We start from the raw sequence: 20,281 nt of genomic DNA on the forward strand, positions 1-20,281 counted from the left end.
GAGTTATCCTATCCCCTTTATATGTACTCTCTGATCGCAAGTGAGTTACCCTAGTCCCATATAAAAACTCCCTGTCCCTAAGTGAGTACCCTAGTCCCAAATAAGTACTCCCTGTCCCCAGGTGAGTTACCATAGCCCCTTTATAAGTACTCCCTGACCCCAAGTGAGTTACCCTAGCCCCTTTATAAGTACACCCTGGCCCCAAGTGAGTTACCCTAGTCCCAAATAAGTACTCCCTGACCCCAGGTGAGTTACCATAGCCCCTTTATAAGTACTCCCTGACCCCAAGTGAGTTACCCTAGCCCCTTTATAAGTACACCCTGGCCCCAAGTGAGTTACCCTGGTCCCATATAAGTACTCCCAGACCCCAAGTAGTTACCCTAGTCCCATAGAAGTACACCCTGACCCCAAGTGAGTTACCCTAGTCACCTAGAAGTACTCTGTGACGCCCAAGTGAGTAACCCTAGTGTCATAGAAGTACTCCCTGACCCCAAGTGAGTTATCCTAGCCACTTTATATGTACTCTCTGATCCCAAGTGAGGTACCATTGCCCCTTTATATGTACTCTCTGACCGCAAGTGAGTTATCCTAGCCGCTTTATATGAACTCTCTGATGGCAAGTGAGTTACCCTAGTCCCATATAAGTACTCCCTGATCCCAAGTGAGTTACCATAGCCCCTTTATATGTACTCTCTGACCGCAAGTGAGTTATCCTAGCCGCTTTATATGAACTCTCTGATGGCAAGTGAGTTACCCTAGTCCCATATAAGTACTCCCTGATCCCAAGTGAGTTACCATAGCCCCTTTATATGTACTCTCTGACCGCAAGTGAGTTATCCTAGCCGCTTTATATGAACTCTCTGATGGCAAGTGAGTTACCCTAGTCCCATATAAGTACTCCCAGACCCCAAGTAGTTACCCTAGTCCCATAGAAGTACACCCTGACCCCAAGTGAGTTACCCTAGTCGCCTAGAAGTACTCCCTGACGCCCAAGTGGGTAACCCTAGTTTCATAGAAGTACTCCCTGTCCCCAAGTGAGTTCTCCTTGCCCCTTTATATGTACTCTCTGCCCGTAAGTGAGTTACCCTACTCACATAGAAGTACTCCCTGATCCCAAGTGAGTTACCATAGCCCCTTTATATGTACTCTCTGACCGCAAGTGAGTTATCCTAGCCGCTTTATATGTACTCTCTGACGGAAAGTGAGTTACCCTAGTACCATATAAAAACTCCCTGTCCCTAAGTGAGTACCCTAGTCCCAAATAAGTACTCCCTGACCCCAAGTGAGTTACTATAGCCGCTTTATAAGTACTCACTGACCCCAAGTGAGTTACCGTAGCCACTTTATAAGTACACCCTGGCCCCAAGTGAGTTATCCTATCCCATTTATAAGTACACCCTGGCCCCAAGTGAGTTACCCTGGTCCCATATATGTACTCCCAGACACCAAGTGAGTTAGCCTAGTCACATAGAAGTACTCCCTGACGCCCAAGTGACTAACCATAGTTCCATAGAAGTACTCCCTGACCCCGAGTGTGTTACCCTAGTCCCATATAAGTACTCCCTGACCCCAAATATGTTGTCCTAGCCCCTTTATAAGTACTCCCTGACCCCAAGTGAGTTATCCTAGCCCCTTTATATGTACTCTCTGACCGCAAGTGAGTTACCCTACTCCCATATAAGAACTCCCTGTCCCTAAGTGAGTACCCTACTCCCAAATAATTACTGCCTGACCCCAAGTGAGTTATCCTAGCCCCTTTATATGTACTCCCTGACCACAAGTGAGTTATCCTATCCCCTTTATATGTACTCCCAGACGCCCAGTGAGTTACCCAAGTCCCTTTATAAGTACACCCTGGCCCCAAGTGAGTTCCCTAGTCCCATATAAGTACTCCCAGACACCAAGTGAGTTAGCCTAATCCAATATAAGTACTCCTTGACCCAAAGAGAGTTACCCTAGCCCATTTATATGTACTCCCTGACCCCAAGTGAGGTACCATAGCCCCTTTATATGTACTCTCTGACCGCAAGTGAGTTATCCTAGCCGCTTTATATGAACTCTCTGACGGCAAGTGAGTTACCCTAGTCCCATATAAGTACTCCCTGATCCCAAGTGAGTTACCATAGCCCCTTTATATGTACTCTCTGACCGCAAGTGAGTTATCCTAGCCGCTTTATATGTACTCTCTGACGGAAAGTGAGTTACCCTAGTACCATATAAAAACTCCCTGTCCCTAAGTGAGTACCCTAGTCCCAAATAAGTACTCCCTGACCCCAAGTGAGTTACCATAGCCGCTTTATAAGTACTCCGTGACCCCAAGTGAGTTACCCTAGCCCCTTTAAAGTACACCCTGGCCCCAAGTGAGTTATCCTATCCCCTTTATATGTACTCTCTGAACGCAAGTGAGTTACCCTAGTCCCATATAAAAACTCCCTGTCCCTAAGTGAGTAACCTAGTCCCAAATAAGTACTCCCTGACCCCAAGTGAGTTACCCTGGTCCCATATAAGTACTCCCAGACGCCAAGTAGTTACCCTAGTCCCATAGAAGTACACCCTGACCCCAAGTGAGTAACCCTAGTGTCATAGAAGTACTCCCTGACCCCAAGTGAGTTATCCTAGCCACTTTATATGTACTCTCTGATCCCAAGTAAGGTACCATAGCCCCTTTATATGTACTCTCTGACCGCAAGTGAGTTATCCTAGCCGCTTTATATGAACCCTCTGATGGCAAGTGAGTTACCCTAGTCCCATATAAGTACTCCCTGTTCCCAAGTGAGTTACCATAGCCCCTTTATATGTACTCTCTGACCGCAAGTGAGTTATCCTAGCCGATTTATATGTACTCTCTGACGGAAAGTGAGTTACCCTAGTACCATATAAAAACTCCCTGTCCCTAAGTGAGTACCCTAGTCCCAAATAAGTACTCCCTGACCCCAAGTGAGTTACCCTAGCCCCTTTATAAGTACACCCTGGCCCCAAGTGAGTTACCCTGGTCCCATATAAGTACTCCCAGACCCCAAGTAGTTACCCTAGTCCCATAGAAGTACACCCTGACCCCAAGTGAGTTACCCTAGTCACCTAGAAGTACTCCCTGACGCCCAAGTGAGTAACCCTAGTTTCATAGAAGTACACCCTGACCCCAAGTGAGTTACCCTAGTCGCCTTGAAGTACTCCCTGACGCCCAAGTGAGTAACCCTAGTTTCATAGAAGTACTCCCTGACCCCAAGTGAGTTATCCTAGCCCCTTTATATGTATTCTCTGACCGCAAGTGAGTTATCCTAGCCGCTTTATATGTACTCTCTGACGGCAAGTTAGTTACCCTAGTCCCATATAAGTACTCCCTTACCCCAAGTGAGTTACGACATCACCTTTATAAGTACTCCCTGACCCCAAGTGAGTTAACCTAGCCCCTTTATATGTACTCTCTGACCGCAAGTGAGTTATCCTAGCCCCTTTATATGTACTCCCAGACCCCAAATGAGTTACCCTTGTCCCTTATAACTACTCCTTGACCCAAAGTGAGTTCCCCTATCCCCTATATAAGTACTCCCTGACCCCAAGTGAGTTACCCTAGTCCCATATAAGTACTCCCAGACCCCAAGTGAGTTACCCTAGTACCATAGAAGTACTCCCTGACCACAAGTGAGTTGCCCTAGCCCCTATATAAGTACTCCCTGACCCCAAGTGAGTTATCCTAGCCCCTTTATATGTATTCTCTGACCGCAAGTGAGTTATCCTAGCCGCTTTATATGTACTCTCTGACGGCAAGTTAGTTACCGTAGTCCCATATAAGTACTCCCTTACCCCAAGTGAGTTACGACATCACCTTTATAAGTACTCCCTGACCCCAAGTGAGTTAACCTAGCCCCTTTATATGTACTCTCTGACCGCAAGTGAGTTATCCTAGCCCCTTTATATGTACTCCCAGACCCCAAATGAGTTACCCTTGTCCCTTATAACTACTCCTTGACCCAAAGTGAGTTCCCCTATCCCCTATATAAAAACTCCCTGTCCCTAAGTGAGTTACCCTAGTCCCATATAAGAACTCCCTGTCCCTAAGGGAGTACCCTAGTCCGAAATAAGTACTCCCTGACCCCAAGTGAGTTACCATAGCCCCTTTATAAGTACTCCCTGACCCCAAGTGAGTTACCCTATCCCATTTATAAGTACACCCTGGCCCCAAGTGAGTTACCCTGGTCCCATATATGTACTCCCAGACACCAAGTGAGTTAGCCTAGTCACATAGAAGTACTCCATGACACCAAGTGAGTTAGCCTAATCCAATATAAGTACTCCTTGACCCAAAGAGAGTTACCCTAGCCCATTTATATGTACTCCCTGACCCCAAGTGAGGTACCATAGCCCCTTTATATGTACTCTCTGACCGCAAGTGAGTTATCCTAGCCGCTTTATATGAACTCTCTGACGGCAAGTGAGTTACCCTAGTCCCATATAAGTACTCCCTGATCCCAAGTGAGTTACCATAGCCCCTTTATATGTACTCTCTGACCGCAAGTGAGTTATCCTAGCCGCTTTATATGTACTCTCTGACGGAAAGTGAGTTACCCTAGTACCATATAAAAACTCCCTGTCCCTAAGTGAGTACCCTAGTCCCAAATAAGTACTCCCTGACCCCAAGTGAGTTACCATAGCCGCTATGTAAGTACTCCCTGACCCTAAGTGAGTTACCCTAGCCCCTTTATAAGTACACCCTGGCCCCAAGTGAGTTATCCTATCCCCTTTATATGTACTCTCTGATCGCAAGTGAGTTACCCTAGTCCCATATAAAAATTCCCTGTCCCTAAGTGAGTACCCTAGTCCCAAATAAGTACTCCCTGACCCCAAGTGAGTTACCCTAGCCCCTTTATAAGTACACCCTGGCCCCAAGTGAGTTACCCTGGTCCCATATAAGTACTCCCTGACCCCAAGTGAGTTACCCTAGTCCCATATAAGTACTCCCAGACCCCAAGTGTGTTATCCTAGCCCCTTTATATGTACTCTCTGACCGCAAGTGAGTTATCCTAGCCCCTTTATATGTACTCTCTGATCTCAAGTGAGTTACCCTAGTCCCATATAAAAACTCCCTGTCCCTAAGTGAGTACCCTAGTCCCAAATAAGTACTCCCTGACCCCAAGTGAGTTACCCTAGCCCCTTTATAAGTACACCCTGGCCCCAAGTGAGTTATCCTATCCCCTTTATATGTACTCTCTGATCGCAAGTGAGTTACCCTAGTCCCATATAAAAACTCCCTGTCCCTAAGTGAGTACCCTAGTCCCAAATAAGTACTCCCTGTCCCCAGGTGAGTTACCATAGCCCCTTTATAAGTACTCCCTGACCCCAAGTGAGTTACCCTAGCCCCTTTATAAGTACACCCTGGCCCCAAGTGAGTTACCCTAGTCCCAAATAAGTACTCCCTGACCCCAGGTGAGTTACCATAGCCCCTTTATAAGTACTCCCTGACCCCAAGTGAGTTACCCTAGCCCCTTTATAAGTACACCCTGGCCCCAAGTGAGTTACCCTGGTCCCATATAAGTACTCCCAGACCCCAAGTAGTTACCCTAGTCCCATAGAAGTACACCCTGACCCCAAGTGAGTTACCCTAGTCACCTAGAAGTACTCTGTGACGCCCAAGTGAGTAACCCTAGTGTCATAGAAGTACTCCCTGACCCCAAGTGAGTTATCCTAGCCACTTTATATGTACTCTCTGATCCCAAGTGAGGTACCATTGCCCCTTTATATGTACTCTCTGACCGCAAGTGAGTTATCCTAGCCGCTTTATATGAACTCTCTGATGGCAAGTGAGTTACCCTAGTCCCATATAAGTACTCCCTGATCCCAAGTGAGTTACCATAGCCCCTTTATATGTACTCTCTGACCGCAAGTGAGTTATCCTAGCCGCTTTATATGAACTCTCTGATGGCAAGTGAGTTACCCTAGTCCCATATAAGTACTCCCTGATCCCAAGTGAGTTACCATAGCCCCTTTATATGTACTCTCTGACCGCAAGTGAGTTATCCTAGCCGCTTTATATGAACTCTCTGATGGCAAGTGAGTTACCCTAGTCCCATATAAGTACTCCCAGACCCCAAGTAGTTACCCTAGTCCCATAGAAGTACACCCTGACCCCAAGTGAGTTACCCTAGTCGCCTAGAAGTACTCCCTGACGCCCAAGTGGGTAACCCTAGTTTCATAGAAGTACTCCCTGTCCCCAAGTGAGTTCTCCTTGCCCCTTTATATGTACTCTCTGCCCGTAAGTGAGTTACCCTACTCACATAGAAGTACTCCCTGATCCCAAGTGAGTTACCATAGCCCCTTTATATGTACTCTCTGACCGCAAGTGAGTTATCCTAGCCGCTTTATATGTACTCTCTGACGGAAAGTGAGTTACCCTAGTACCATATAAAAACTCCCTGTCCCTAAGTGAGTACCCTAGTCCCAAATAAGTACTCCCTGACCCCAAGTGAGTTACTATAGCCGCTTTATAAGTACTCACTGACCCCAAGTGAGTTACCGTAGCCACTTTATAAGTACACCCTGGCCCCAAGTGAGTTATCCTATCCCCTTTATATGTACTCTCTGATCGCAAGTGTGTTACCCTAGTCCCATATAAAAACTCCCTGTCCCTAAGTGAGTACCCTAGTCCCAAATAAGTACTCCCTGACCCCAAGTAAGTTGCCCTAGCCCCTTTATAAGTACACCCTGGGCCCAAGTGAGTTACCCTGGTCCCATATAAGTACTCCCAGACCCCAAGTAGTTACCCTAGTCCCATAGAAGTACACCCTGACCCCAAGTGAGTTACCCTAGTCGCCTAGAAGTACTCCCTGACGCCTAAGTGGGTAACCCTAGTTTCATAGAAGTACTCCCTGTCCCCAAGTGAGTTCTCCTTGCCCCTTTATATGTACTCTCTGCCCGTAAGTGAGTTACCCTACTCACATAGAAGTACTCCCTGATCCCAAGTGAGTTACCATAGCCCCTTTATATGTACTCTCTGACCGCAAGTGAGTTATCCTAGCCGCTTTATATGTACTCTCTGACGGCAAGTGAGTTACCCTAGTACCATATAAAAACTCCCTGTCCCTAAGTGAGTACCCTAGTCCCAAATAAGTACTCCCTAAACCCAAGTGAGTTACCATAGCCCCTTTATAAGTACTCCCTGACCCCAAGTGAGTTACCCTAGCCCCTTTATAAGTACACCCTGGCCACAAGTGAGTTATCCTATCCCCTTTATATGTACTCTCTGATCACAAGTGAGTTACCCTAGTACCATATAAAAACTCCCTGTCCCTAAGTGAGTACCCTAGTCCCAAATAAGTATTCCCTGTCCCCAAGTGAGTTACCATAGCCCCTTTATAAGTACTCCCTGACCCCAAGTGAGTTACCCTAGCCCCTTTATAAATACACCCTGGCCCCAAGTGAGTGATCCTAGCCCCTTTATATGTACTCTCTGACCGCAAGTGAGTTATCCTAGCCGCTTTATATGAACTCTCTGATGGCAAGTGAGTTACCCTAGTCCCATATAAGTACTCCCTGATCCCAAGTGAGTTACCATAGCCCCTTTATATGTACTCTCTGACCGCAAGTGAGTTATCCTAGCCGCTTTATATGTACTCTCTGACGGCAAGTGAGTTACCCTAGTACCATATAAAAACTCCCTGTCCCTAAGTGAGTACCCTAGTCCCAAATAAGTACTCCCTAAACCCAAGTGAGTTACCATAGCCCCTTTATAAGTACTCCCTGACCCCAAGTGAGTTACCCTAGCCCCTTAATAAGTACACCCTGGCCACAAGTGAGTTATCCTATCCCCTTTATATGTACTCTCTGATCACAAGTGAGTTACCCTAGTACCATATATAAACTCCCTGTCCCTAAGTGAGTACCCTAGTCCCAAATAAGTACTCCCTGACCCCAAGTGAGTTACTATAGCCGCTTTATAAGTACTCACTGACCCCAAGTGAGTTACCGTAGCCACTTTATAAGTACACCCTGACCCCAAGTGAGTTATCCTAGCCCCTTTATATGTACTCCCTGACCTTAAGTGATTTATCCTAGCCCCTTTATATGTACTCTCTGACTGCAAGTGAGTTAGCCAAACCCCTATATAAGTACTCCCTGACCCCAAATGTGTTACCTTAGTCCCATAAATGTACTCCCTGACCCAAGTGAGTTATCCTAGCCCCTTTATATGTACTCTCTAACCGCAAGTGAGTTATCCTAGCCCCTTCATAAGTTCTCCCTGACCCCAAGTGTGTTACCCTAGTTTCATATATGTATTCCCTGAACACAAGTGAGTTACCCTAGTCCCATAGAGGTACTCCCTGACCCCAAATGAGTCACCGTAGCCCCTTTATAAGTACTTCCTGACCCAAAGTGAGTTATCCTAGCCCCTTTATATGTACTCTCTGACCCCAAGTGAGTTACCCTAGCTCCTTTATAAGTACACCCTGGCCCCAAGTGAGTTACCCTGGTCCCATATAAGTACTCCCAGACACCAAGTGAGTTAGCCTAGTCTCGTATAAGTACTCCTTGACCCAAAGTGGGTTACCCTAGCCCCTTTATAAGTACTCCCTGACCCCAAGTGTGTTACCCTTGTCCCACATAAGTACTCCCAGACCCCAAGTAGTTACCCTAGTCCCATAGAAGTACTCCCTGACCCCAAGTGAGTTACCCTTGTCACATAGAAGTACTCCCTGACGCCCAAGTGAGTAACCCTAGTTCCATAGAAGTACTCCCTGACCCCAAGTGTGTTAACCTAGTCCCATATAACTACTCCCTGACCCCAAGTGAGTTACCATAGCCCCTTTATAAGTAATCCCTGACCCCATGTGAGTTACCCTGGTCCCATATATGTACTCCCAGACACCAAGTGAGTTAACCTAGTCACATAGAAGTACTCCCTGAAGCCCAAGTGAGTAACCCTAGTTCCATAGAAGTACTCCCTGACCCCAAGTGAGTAATCCTAGCCCCTTTATATGTACTCTCTGATCGCAAGTGAGTTATCCTAGCCGCTTTATATGTACTCTCTGACCGCAAGTGAGTTATCCTAGCCCCTTTATATGTACTCTCTGTACGCAAGTGAGTTACCCTAGTCCCATATAAGAACTCCCTGTCCCTAAGTGAGTACCCTAGTCCCAAATAAGTACTCCCTGACCCCAAGTGAGTTACCATAGCCCCTTTATAAGTAATCCCTGACCCCATGTGAGTTACCCTGGTCCCATATATGTACTCCCAGACACCAAGTGAGTTAACCTAGTCACATAGAAGTACTCCCTGAAGCCCAAGTGAGTAACCCTAGTTCCATAGTAGTACTCCCTGACCCCAAGTGAGTAATCCTAGCCCCTTTATATGTACTCTCTGATCGCAAGTGAGTTATCCTAGCCGCTTTATATGTACTCTCTGACCGCAAGTGAGTTATCCTAGCCCCTTTATATGTACTCCCAGACCCCAAGTGAGTTACCCTAGTCCCTTATAACTACTCCTTGACCCAAAGTGAGTTACCCTAGCCCCTATATAAGTACTCCCTGACCCCAAGTGAGTTACCCTATTCCCATATAATTACTCCCAGACCCCAAGTGAGTTACCCTAGTACCATAGAAGTACTCCCTGACCACAAGTGAGTTTCCCTAGCCCCTATATAAGTACTCCCTGACCCCAAGTGAGTTATCCTTGCCCCTTTATATGTACTCTCTGACCGCAAGTGAGTTACCTAATCCCATATAAGTACTCCCTGACCCCAAGTGTGTTATCCTAGCCCCTTTATATGTACTCTCTGACAGCAAGTGAGTTATCCTATCCCCTTTATATGTACTCCCAGACCCCAAGTGAGTTACCCTAGCCCCTTTATAAGTACTCCCTGACCCCAAGTGAGTTACCCTAGTCCCATATAAGTACTCCCAGACCCCAAGTGAGTTACCCTAGTACCATAGAAGTACTCCCTGACCCCAAGTGAGTTACCCTAGCCCCTATATAAGTACTCCCTGACCCCAAGTGAGTTCTCCTTGCCCCTTTATATGTACTCTCTGCCCGAAAGTGAGTTACCCTACTCACATAGAAGTACTCCCTGACCCCAAGTGAGTTACCATATCAACTTTATAAGTACTCCCTGACCCCAAGTGAGTTACCATAGCCCCTTTATAAGTACTCCCTGACCCCAAGTGAGTTACCCTAGCCCCTTTATACGTACACCAAGGCCCCAAGTGAGTTACCCTGGTCCATTATAAGTACTCCCAGACCCCAAGTTGTTACCCTAGTACCATAGAAGTACTCCCTGACCACAAGTGAGTTACCCTAGCCCCTATATAAGTACTCCCTGACCCCAAGTGAGTTATCCTTGCCCCTTTATATGTACTCTCTGATCGCAAGTGAGTTACCTAGTCCCATATAAGTACTCCCTGACCCCAAGTGTGTTATCCTAGTCCCTTTATATGTACTCTCTGACCGCAAATGAGTTATCCTATCCCCTTTATATGTACTCCCAGACCCCAAGTGAGTTACCCTAGTCCCTTATAACTACTTCTTGACCCAAAGTGAGTTACCCTAGCCCCTTTATAAGTACTCCCTGACCCCAAGTGAGTTACCCTAGTCCCATATAAGTACTCCCAGACCCCAAGTGAGTTACCCTAGTACCATAGAAGTACTCCCTGACACCAAGTGAGTTACCCTAGCCCCTATGTAAGTACTCCCTGACCCCAAGTGAGTTACCATATCACCTTTATAAGTACTCCCTGACACCAAGTGAGTTACCAAATACCCCTTTATAAGTACTCCCTGACCCCAAGTGAGTTACCCTAGCCCCTTTATACGTACACCAAGGCCACAAGTGAGTTACCCTGGTCCATTAAAGGTACTCCTAGACCCCAAGTAGTTACCCTAGTCCCATAGAAGTACACCCTGACCCCAAGTGAGTTACCCTAGTCACCTAGAAGTAATCCCTGCTGCCCAAGTGAGTAACCCTAGTGTCATAGAAGTACTCCCTGACCTCTAGTGAGTTATCCTAGCCCCTTTATATGTACTCTCTGACCCCAAGTGAGGTACCATAGCCCCTTTATAAGTACTCCCTGACCCCAAGTGAGTTATCCTAGCCCCTTTATATGTACTCCCAGACCCCAAGTTAGTTACCCTAGTCCCTTGTAACTACTCCTTGACCCAAAGTGAGTTACCCTAGCCCCTTTATAAGTACTCCCTGACCCCAAGTGAGTTACCCTAGTCCCAAATAAGTACTCCCAGTCCCCAAGTGAGTTACCCTAGTACCATAGAAGTACTCCCTGACCCCAAGTGAGTTACCCTAGTCCCAAATAAGTACTCCCTGACCCCAAGTGTGTTATCCTAGCCCCTTTATAAGGACTCCCTGACCACAAGTGAGTTATCCTAGCCCCTTTATATGTACTCTCTGACTGCCAGTGAGTTAGCCTAGCCCATTTATAAGTACTCCCTGACCCCAAATGTGTTACCTTAGTCCCAAAAATGTACTCCCTGACCCAAGTGAGTTATCCTAGCCCCTTTATATGTACTCTGTGGCCGCAAGTGAGTTACCCTAGCCCCTTTATATGTACTCTCTGACGGCAAGTGAGTTACCCTAGTCCCATATAAGTACTCCCTGACCCCAAGTGAGTTATCCTAGCCCCTATATATGTACTCTCTGACCGCAAGTGAGTTACCCTACTCCCATATAAGAACTCCCTGTCCCTAAGTGAGTTATCCTAGCCCCTTTATATGTATTCCCTGATCCCAAGTGAGTTATCCTATCCCCTTTATATGTACTCTCTGTACGCAAGTGAGTTACCCTAGTCCCATATAAGAACTCCCTGTCCCTAAGTGAGTACCCTAGTCCCAAATAAGTACTCCCTGACCCCAAGTGAGTTACCATAGCCCCTTTATAAGTAATCCCTGACCCCATGTGAGTTACCCTGGTCCCATATATGTACTCCCAGACACCAAGTGAGTTAACCAAGTCACATAGAAGTACTCCCTGAAGCCCAAGTGAGTAACCCTAGTTCCATAGGAGTACTCCCTGACCCCAAGTGAGTAATCCTAGCCCCTTTATATGTACTCTCTGATCGCAAGTGAGTTATCCTAGCCGCTTTATATGTACTCTCTGACCGCAAGTGAGTTATCCTAGCCCCTTTATATGTACTCCCAGACCCCAAGTGAGTTACCCTAGTCCCTTATAACTACTCCTTGACCCAAAGTGAATTACCCTAGCCCCTATATAAGTACTCCCTGACCCCAAGTGAGTTACCCTAGTCCCATATAATTACTCCCAGACCCCAAGTGAGTTACCCTAGTACCATAGAAGTACTCCCTGACCACAAGTGAGTTACCCTAGCCCCTATATAAGTACTCCCTGACCCCAAGTGAGTTATCCTTGCCCCTTTATATGTACTCTCTGACCGCAAGTGAGTTACCTAATCCCATATAAGTACTCCCTGACCCCAAGTGTGTTATCCTAGCCCCTTTATATGTACTCTCTGACAGCAAGTGAGTTATCCTATCCCCTTTATATGTACTCCCAGACCCCAAGTGAGTTACCCTAGCCCCTTTATAAGTACTCCCTGACCCCAAGTGAGTTACCCTAGTCCCATATAAGTACTCCCAGACCCCAAGTGAGTTACCCTAGTACCATAGAAGTACTCCCTGACCCCAAGTGAGTTACCCTAGCCCCTATATAAGTACTCCCTGACCCCAAGTGAGTTCTCCTTGCCCCTTTATATGTACTCTCTGCCCGAAAGTGAGTTACCCTACTCACATAGAAGTACTCCCTGACCCCAAGTGAGTTACCATATCAACTTTATAAGTACTCCCTGACCCCAAGTGAGTTACCATAGCCCCTTTATAAGTACTCCCTGACCCCAAGTGAGTTACCCTAGCCCCTTTATAAGTACACCAAGGCCCCAAGTGAGTTACCCTGGTCCATTATAAGTACTCCCAGACCCCAAGTAGTTACCCTAGTACCATAGAAGTACTCCCTGACCACAAGTGAGTTACCCTAGCCCCTATATAAGTACTCCCTGACCCCAAGTGAGTTATCCTTGCCCCTTTATATGTACTCTCTGACCGCAAGTGAGTTACCTAGTCCCATATAAGTACTCCCTGACCCCAAGTGAGTTACCATATCAACTTTATAAGTACTCCCTGACCCCAAGTGAGTTACCATAGCCCCTTTATAAGTACTCCCTGACCCCAAGTGAGTTACCCTAGCCCCTTTATAAGTACACCAAGGCCCCAAGTGAGTTACCCTGGTCCATTATAAGTACTCCCAGACCCCAAGTAGTTACCCTAGTACCATAGAAGTACTCCCTGACCACAAGTGAGTTACCCTAGCCCCTATATAAGTACTCCCTGACCCCAAGTGTGTTATCCTAGTCCCTTTATATGTACTCTCTGACCGCAAGTGAGTTATCTTATCCCCTTTATATGTACTCCCAGACCCCAAGTGAGTTACCCTAGTCCCTTATAACTACTCCTTGACCCAAAGTGAGTTACCCTAGCCCCTTTATAAGTACTCCCTGACCCCAAGTGAGTTACCCTAGTCCCATATAAGTACTCCCAGACCCCAAGTGAGTTACCCTAGTACCATAGAAGTACTCCCTGACACCAAGTGAGTTACCCTAGCCCCTATATAAGTACTCCCTGACCCCAAGTGAGTTCTCCTTGCCCCTTTATATGTACTGTCTGCCCGTAAGTGAGTTACCCTACTCACATAGAAGTACTCCCTGACCCCAAGTGAGTTACCATATCACCTTTATAAGTACTCCCTGACACCAAGTGAGTTACCAAATACCCCTTTATAAGTACTCCCTGACCCCAAGTGAGTTACCCTAGCCCCTTTATACGTACACCAAGGCCCCAAGTGAGTTACCCTGGTCCATTAAAGGTACTCCTAGACCCCAAGTAGTTACCCTAGTCCCATAGAAGTACACCCTGACCCCAAGTGAGTTACCCTAGTCACCTAGAAGTAATCCCTGCTGCCCAAGTGAGTAACCCTAGTGTCATAGAAGTACTCCCTGACCTCTAGTGAGTTATCCTAGCCCCTTTATATGTACTCTCTGACCCCAAGTGAGGTACCATAGCCCCTTTATAAGTACTCCCTGACCCCAAGTGAGTTATCCTAGCCCCTTTATATGTACTCCCAGACTCCAAGTTAGTTACCCTAGTCCCTTGTAACTACTCCTTGACCCAAAGTGAGTTACCCTAGCCCCTTTATAAGTACTCCCTGACCCCAAGTGAGTTACCCTAGTCCCAAATAAGTACTCCCAGTCCCCAAGTGAGTTACCCTAGTACCATAGAAGTACTCCCTGACCCCAAGTGAGTTACCCTAGTCCCAAATAAGTACTCCCTGACCCCAAGTGTGTTATCCTAGCCCCTTTATAAGGACTTTCTGACCACAAGTGAGTTATCCTAGCCCCTTTATATGTACTCTCTGACTGCCAGTGAGTTAGCCTAGCCCATTTATAAGTACTCCCTGACCCCAAATGTGTTACCTTAGTCCCAAAAATGTACTCCCTGACCCCAAGTGAGTTACCATAGCCCCTTTATAAGTACTCCCTGACCCCAAGTGAGTTACCCTAGCCCCTTTATAAGTACACCAAGGCCCCAAGTGAGTTACCCTGGTCCATTTTAAGTACTCCCAGACCCCAAGTAGTTACCCTAGTACCATAGAAGTACTCCCTGACCACAAGTGAGTTACCCTAGCCCCTATATAAGTACTCCCTGACCCCAAGTGAGTTATCCTTGCCCCTTTATATGTACTCTCTGACCGCAAGTGAGTTACCTAGTCCCATATAAGTACTCCCTGGCCCCAAGTGTGTTATCCTAGTCCCTTTATATGTACTCTCTGACCGCAAGTGAGTTATCCTATCCACTTTATATGTACTCCCAGACCCCAAGTGAGTTACTCTAGTCCCATATAAGTACTCCCAGACCCCAAGTGAGTTACCCTAGTACCATAGAAGTACTCCCTGACCCCAAGTGAGTTACCCTAGCCCCTATGTAAGTACTCCCTGACCCAAGTGAGTTCTCCTTGCCCCTTTATATGTACTCTCTGCCCGTAAGTGAGTTACCCTACTCACATAGAAGTACTCCCTGACCCCAAGTGAGTTACCATATCACCTTTATAAGTACTCCCTGACACCAAGTGAGTTACCAAATACCCCTTTATAACTACTCCTTGACCCAATGTGAGTTACCCTAGCCCCTTTATAAGTACACCCTGGCCCCAAGTGAGTTACCCTGGTCCCATAGAAGTACTCCCTGACGCCCAAGTGAGTAACCCTAGTTCCATAGAAGTACTCCCTGACCCCAAGTGAGTTATCCTAGCCCCTTTATATGTACTCTCTGACCGCAAGTGAGTTATCCTAGCCGCTTTATATGTACTCTCTGACGGCAAGTGAGTTACTCTAGTCCCATATAAGTACTCCTTGACCCAAAGTGAGTTACCCTAGCCCCTTTATAAGTACTCCCTGACCCCAAGTGTGTTACCATATCCCCTATATAAGTACACCCTGGCCCCAAGTGAGTTACCCAGGTCCCATATAAGTACTCCCAGACACCAAGTGAGTTAGCCTAGTCTAGTATAAGTACTGCTTGACCCAAAGTGGGTTACCCTAGCCGCTTTATAAGTACTCCCTGACCCCATGTGAGTTACCCTTGTCCCACATTAGTACTCCCAGACCCCAAGTAGTTACCCTAGTCCCATAGAAGTACTCCCTGACCACAAGTGAGTTATCCTAGCCCCTTTATATGTACTCTCTGACTGCCAGTGAGTTAGCCTAGCCCCTTTATAAGTACTCCCAGACCCCAAGTAGTTACCCTAGTCCCATAGAAGTACTCCCTGACCCCAAGTGAGTTACCCTAGTCACATAGAAGTACTCCCTGACGCCCAAGTGAATAACCCTAGTTCCATAGAAATACTCCCTGACCCCAAGTGTGTTACCCTAGTCCCATAAAAGAACTCCCTGCCCCTAAGTGAGTACCCTAGTCCCAAATAAGTACTCCCTGACCCCAAGTGAGTTATCCTAGCCCCTTTATATGTACTCTCTGGCCGCAAGTGAGTTACCCTAGCCCCTTTATAAGTACACCCTGGCCCCAAGTGAGTTACCCTGGTCCCATATAAGTACTCCCAGACCCCAAGTAGTTACCCTAGTCCCATAGAAGTACACCCTGATCCCAAGTGAGTTATCCTAGCCCCTTTATATGTACTCTCTGACCCCAAGTGAGTTATCCTATCCCCTTTATATGTACTCTCTGATCGCAAGTGAGTTACCCTAGTCCCATATAAGAACTCCCTCTCCCTAAGTGAGTTATCCTAGCCCCTTTATATGTACTCCCTGATCCCAAGTGAGTTATCCTATCCCCTTTATATGTACTCTCTGTACGCAAGTGAGTTACCCTATTCCCATATAAGAACTCCCTATCCCTAAGTGAGTACCCTAGTCCCAAATAAGCACTCCCTGACCCCAAGTGAGTTACCATAGCCCCTTTATAAGTACTCCCTGACCCCAAGTGAGTTACCCTGGTCCCATATATGTACTCCCAGACACCAAGTGAGTTAGCCTAGTCACATAGAAGTACTCCCTGAAGCCCAAGTGAGTAACCCTAGTTCCATAGATGTACTCCCTGACCCCAAGTAAGTTATCCTAGCCCCTTTATATGTACTCTCTGATCGCAAGTGAGTTATCCTAGCCGCTTTATATGTACTCTCTGACCGCAAGTGAGTTATCCTAGCCCCTTTATATGTACTCCCAGACCCCAAGTGAGTTACCCTAGTCCCTTATAACTACTCCTTGACCGAAAGTGAGTTACCCTAGCCCCTATATAAGTACTCCCTGACCCCAAGTGAGTTACCCTAGTCCCATATAATTACTCCCAGACCCCAAGTGAGTTACCCTAGTACCATAGAAGTACTCCCTGACCACAAGTGAGTTACCCTAGCCCCTATATAAGTACTCCCTGACCCCAAGTGAGTTCTCCTTGCCCCTTTATATGTACTCTCTGCCCGAAAGTGAGTTACCCTACTCACATAGAAGTACTCCCTGACCCCAAGTGAGTTACCATATCACCTTTATAAGTACTCCCTGACCCCAAGTGAGTTACCATAGCCCCTTTATAAGTACTCCCTGACCCCAAGTGAGTTACCCTAGCCCCTTTATAAGTACACCAAGGCCCCAAGTGAGTTACCCTGGTCCATTATAAGTACTCCCAGACCCCAAGTAGTTACCCTAGTCCCATAGAAGTACACCCTGACCCCAAGTGAGTTACCCTAGTCACCTAGAAGTAATCCCTGCCGCCCAAGTGAGTAACCCTAGTGTCATAGAAGTACTCCCTGACCCCTAGTGAGTTATCCTAGCCCCTTTATATGTACTCTCTGACCCCAAGTGAGGTACCATAGCCCCTTTATATGTACTCTCTGACCGCAAGTGAGTTATCCTAGCCGCTTTATATGAACTCTCTGACGGCAAGTGAGTTACCCTAGTCCCATATAAGTACTCCCTGACCCCAAGTGAGTTACCCTAGCCCCTATATAAGTACTCCCTGACCCCAAGTGAGTTCTCCTTGCCCCTTTATATGTACTGTCTGCCCGAAAGTGAGTTACCCTACTCACATAGAAGTACTCCCTGACCCCAAGTGAGTTACCATATCACCTTTATAAGTACTCCCTGACTCCAAGTGAGTTATCCTAGCCCCTTTATATGTACTCCCAGACGCCCAGTGAGTTACCCTAGTACCATAGAAGTACTCCCTGACCCCAAGTGAGTTACCCTAGTCCCAAATAAGTACTCCCTGACCCCAAGTGAGTTATCCTAGCCCCTTTATAAGGACTCCCTGACCACAAGTGAGTTATCCTCGCCCCTTTATATGTACTCTCTGACTGCCAGTGAGTTAGCCTAGCCCATTTATAAGTACTCCCTGACCCCAAATGTGTTACCTTAGTCCCAAAAATGTACTCCCTGACCCAAGTGAGTTATCCTAGCCCCTTTATATGTACTCTGTGGCCGCAAGTGAGTTACCCTAGCCCCTTTATAAGTACACCCTGGCCCCAAGTGAGTTACCCTAGTCACCTAGCAGTAATCCCTGCCGCCCAAGTGAGTAACCCTAGTGTCATAGAAGTACTCCCTGACCTCTAGTGAGTTATCCTAGCCCCTTTATATGTACTCTCTGACCCCAAGTGAGGTACCATAGCCCCTTTATAAGTACTCCCTGACCCCAAGTGAGTTATCCTAGCCCCTTTATATGTACTCCCAGACCCCAAGTGAGTTACCCTAGTCCCTTATAACTACTCCTTGACCCAAAGTGAGTTACCCTAGCCCCTTTATAAGTACTCCCTGACTCCAAGTGAGTTATCCTAGCCCCTTTATATGTACTCCCAGACGCCCAGTGAGTTACCCTAGTACCATAGAAGTACTCCCTGACCCCAAGTGAGTTACCCTAGTCCCAAATAAGTACTCCCTGACCCCAAGTGAGTTATCCTAGCCCCTTTATAAGGACTCCCTGACCACAAGTGAGTTATCCTAGCCCCTTTATATGTACTCTCTGACTGCCAGTGAGTTAGCCTAGCCCATTTATAAGTACTCCCTGACCCCAAATGTGTTACCTTAGTCCCAAAAATGTACTCCCTGACCCAAGTGAGTTATCCTAGCCCCTTTATATGTACTCTGTGGCCGCAAGTGAGTTATCCTAGCCCCTTTATAAGTACACCCTGGCCCCAAGTGAGTTACCCTAGTCCCATATAAGAACTCCCTCTCCCTAAGTGAGTTATCCTAGCCCCTTTATATGTACTCCCTGATCCCAAGTGAGTTATCCTATCCCCTTTATATGTACTCTCTGTACGCAAGTGAGTTACCCTATTCCCATATAAGAACTCCCTTTCCCTAAGTGAGTACCCTAGTCCCAAATAAGTACTCCCTGACCCCAAGTGAGTTACCATAGCCCCTTTATAAGTACTCCCTGACCCCAAGTGAGTTACCCTGGTCCCATATATGTACTCCCAGACACCAAGTGAGTTAGCCTAGTCACATAGAAGTACTCCCTGAAGCCCAAGTGAGTAACCCTAGTTCCATAGATGTACTCCCTGACCCCAAGTGAGTTATCCTAGCCCCTTTATATGTACTCTCTGATCGCAAGTGAGTTATCCTAGCCGCTTTATATGTACTCTCTGACCGCAAGTGAGTTATCCTAGCCCCTTTATATGTACTCCCAGACCCCAAGTGAGTTACCCTAGTCCCTTATAACTACTCCTTGACCCAAAGTGAGTTACCCTAGCCCCTATATAAGTACTCGCTGACCCCAACTGAGTTACCCTAGTCCCATATAATTACTCCCAGACCCCAAGTGAGTTACCCTAGTACCATAGAAGTACTCCCTGACCACAAGTGAGTTACCCTAGCCCCTATATAAGTACTCCCTGACCCCAAGTGAGTTCTCCTTGCCCCTTTATATGTACTCTCTGCCCGAAAGTGAGTTACCCTACTCACATAGAAGTACTCCCTGACCCCAAGTGAGTTACCATATCACCTTTATAAGTACTCCCTGACCCCAAGTGGGTTACCATAGCCCCTTTATAAGTACACCAAGGCCCCAAGTGAGTTACCCTGGTCCATTATAAGTCCTCCCAGACCCCAAGTAGTTACCCTAGTCCCATAGAAGTACACCCTGACCCCAAGTGAGTTATCCTAGCCCCTTTATATGTACTCTCTGACCGCAAGTGAGTTACCCTACTCCCATATAAGAACTCCCTGACCCCAAGTGAGTTACCATATCACCTTTATAAGTACTCCCTGACCCCAAGTGAGTTACCATAGCCCCTTTATAAGTACACCCTGGCCCCAAGTGAGTTACCCAGGTCCCATATAAGTACTCGCAGACACCAAGTGAGTTAGCCTAGTCTAGTATAAGTACTCCTTGACCCAAAGTGAGTTACCCTAGCCCCTTTATAAGTACTCCCTGACCCCATGTGAGTTACCCTTGTCCCACATTAGTACTCCCAGACCCCAAGTAGTTACCCTAGTCCCATAGAAGTACTCCCTGACCCCAAGTGAGTTACCCCAGTCACATAGAAGTACTCCCTGACGCCCAAGTGAGTAACCCTAGTTCCATAGAAGTACTCCCTGACCCCAAGTGAGTTATCCTAGCCCCTTTATATGTACTCCCTGACCACAAGTGAGTTATCCTAGCCCCTTTATATGTACTCTCTGACTGCCAGTGAGTTACTCTAGCCCCTTCATAAGTACTCCCTGACCCCAAATGTGTTACCTTAGTCCAAAAAATTTACTCCCTGACCCAAGTGAGT

This window comes from Prorops nasuta, unplaced genomic scaffold, assembly GCF_024137725.1.
Source record: "Prorops nasuta isolate Cenicafe-Biocafe unplaced genomic scaffold, Cenicafe_Pnas_1.2 PNAS00026, whole genome shotgun sequence".
NCBI classification, from domain to species: Eukaryota; Metazoa; Arthropoda; class Insecta; order Hymenoptera; family Bethylidae; genus Prorops; species Prorops nasuta.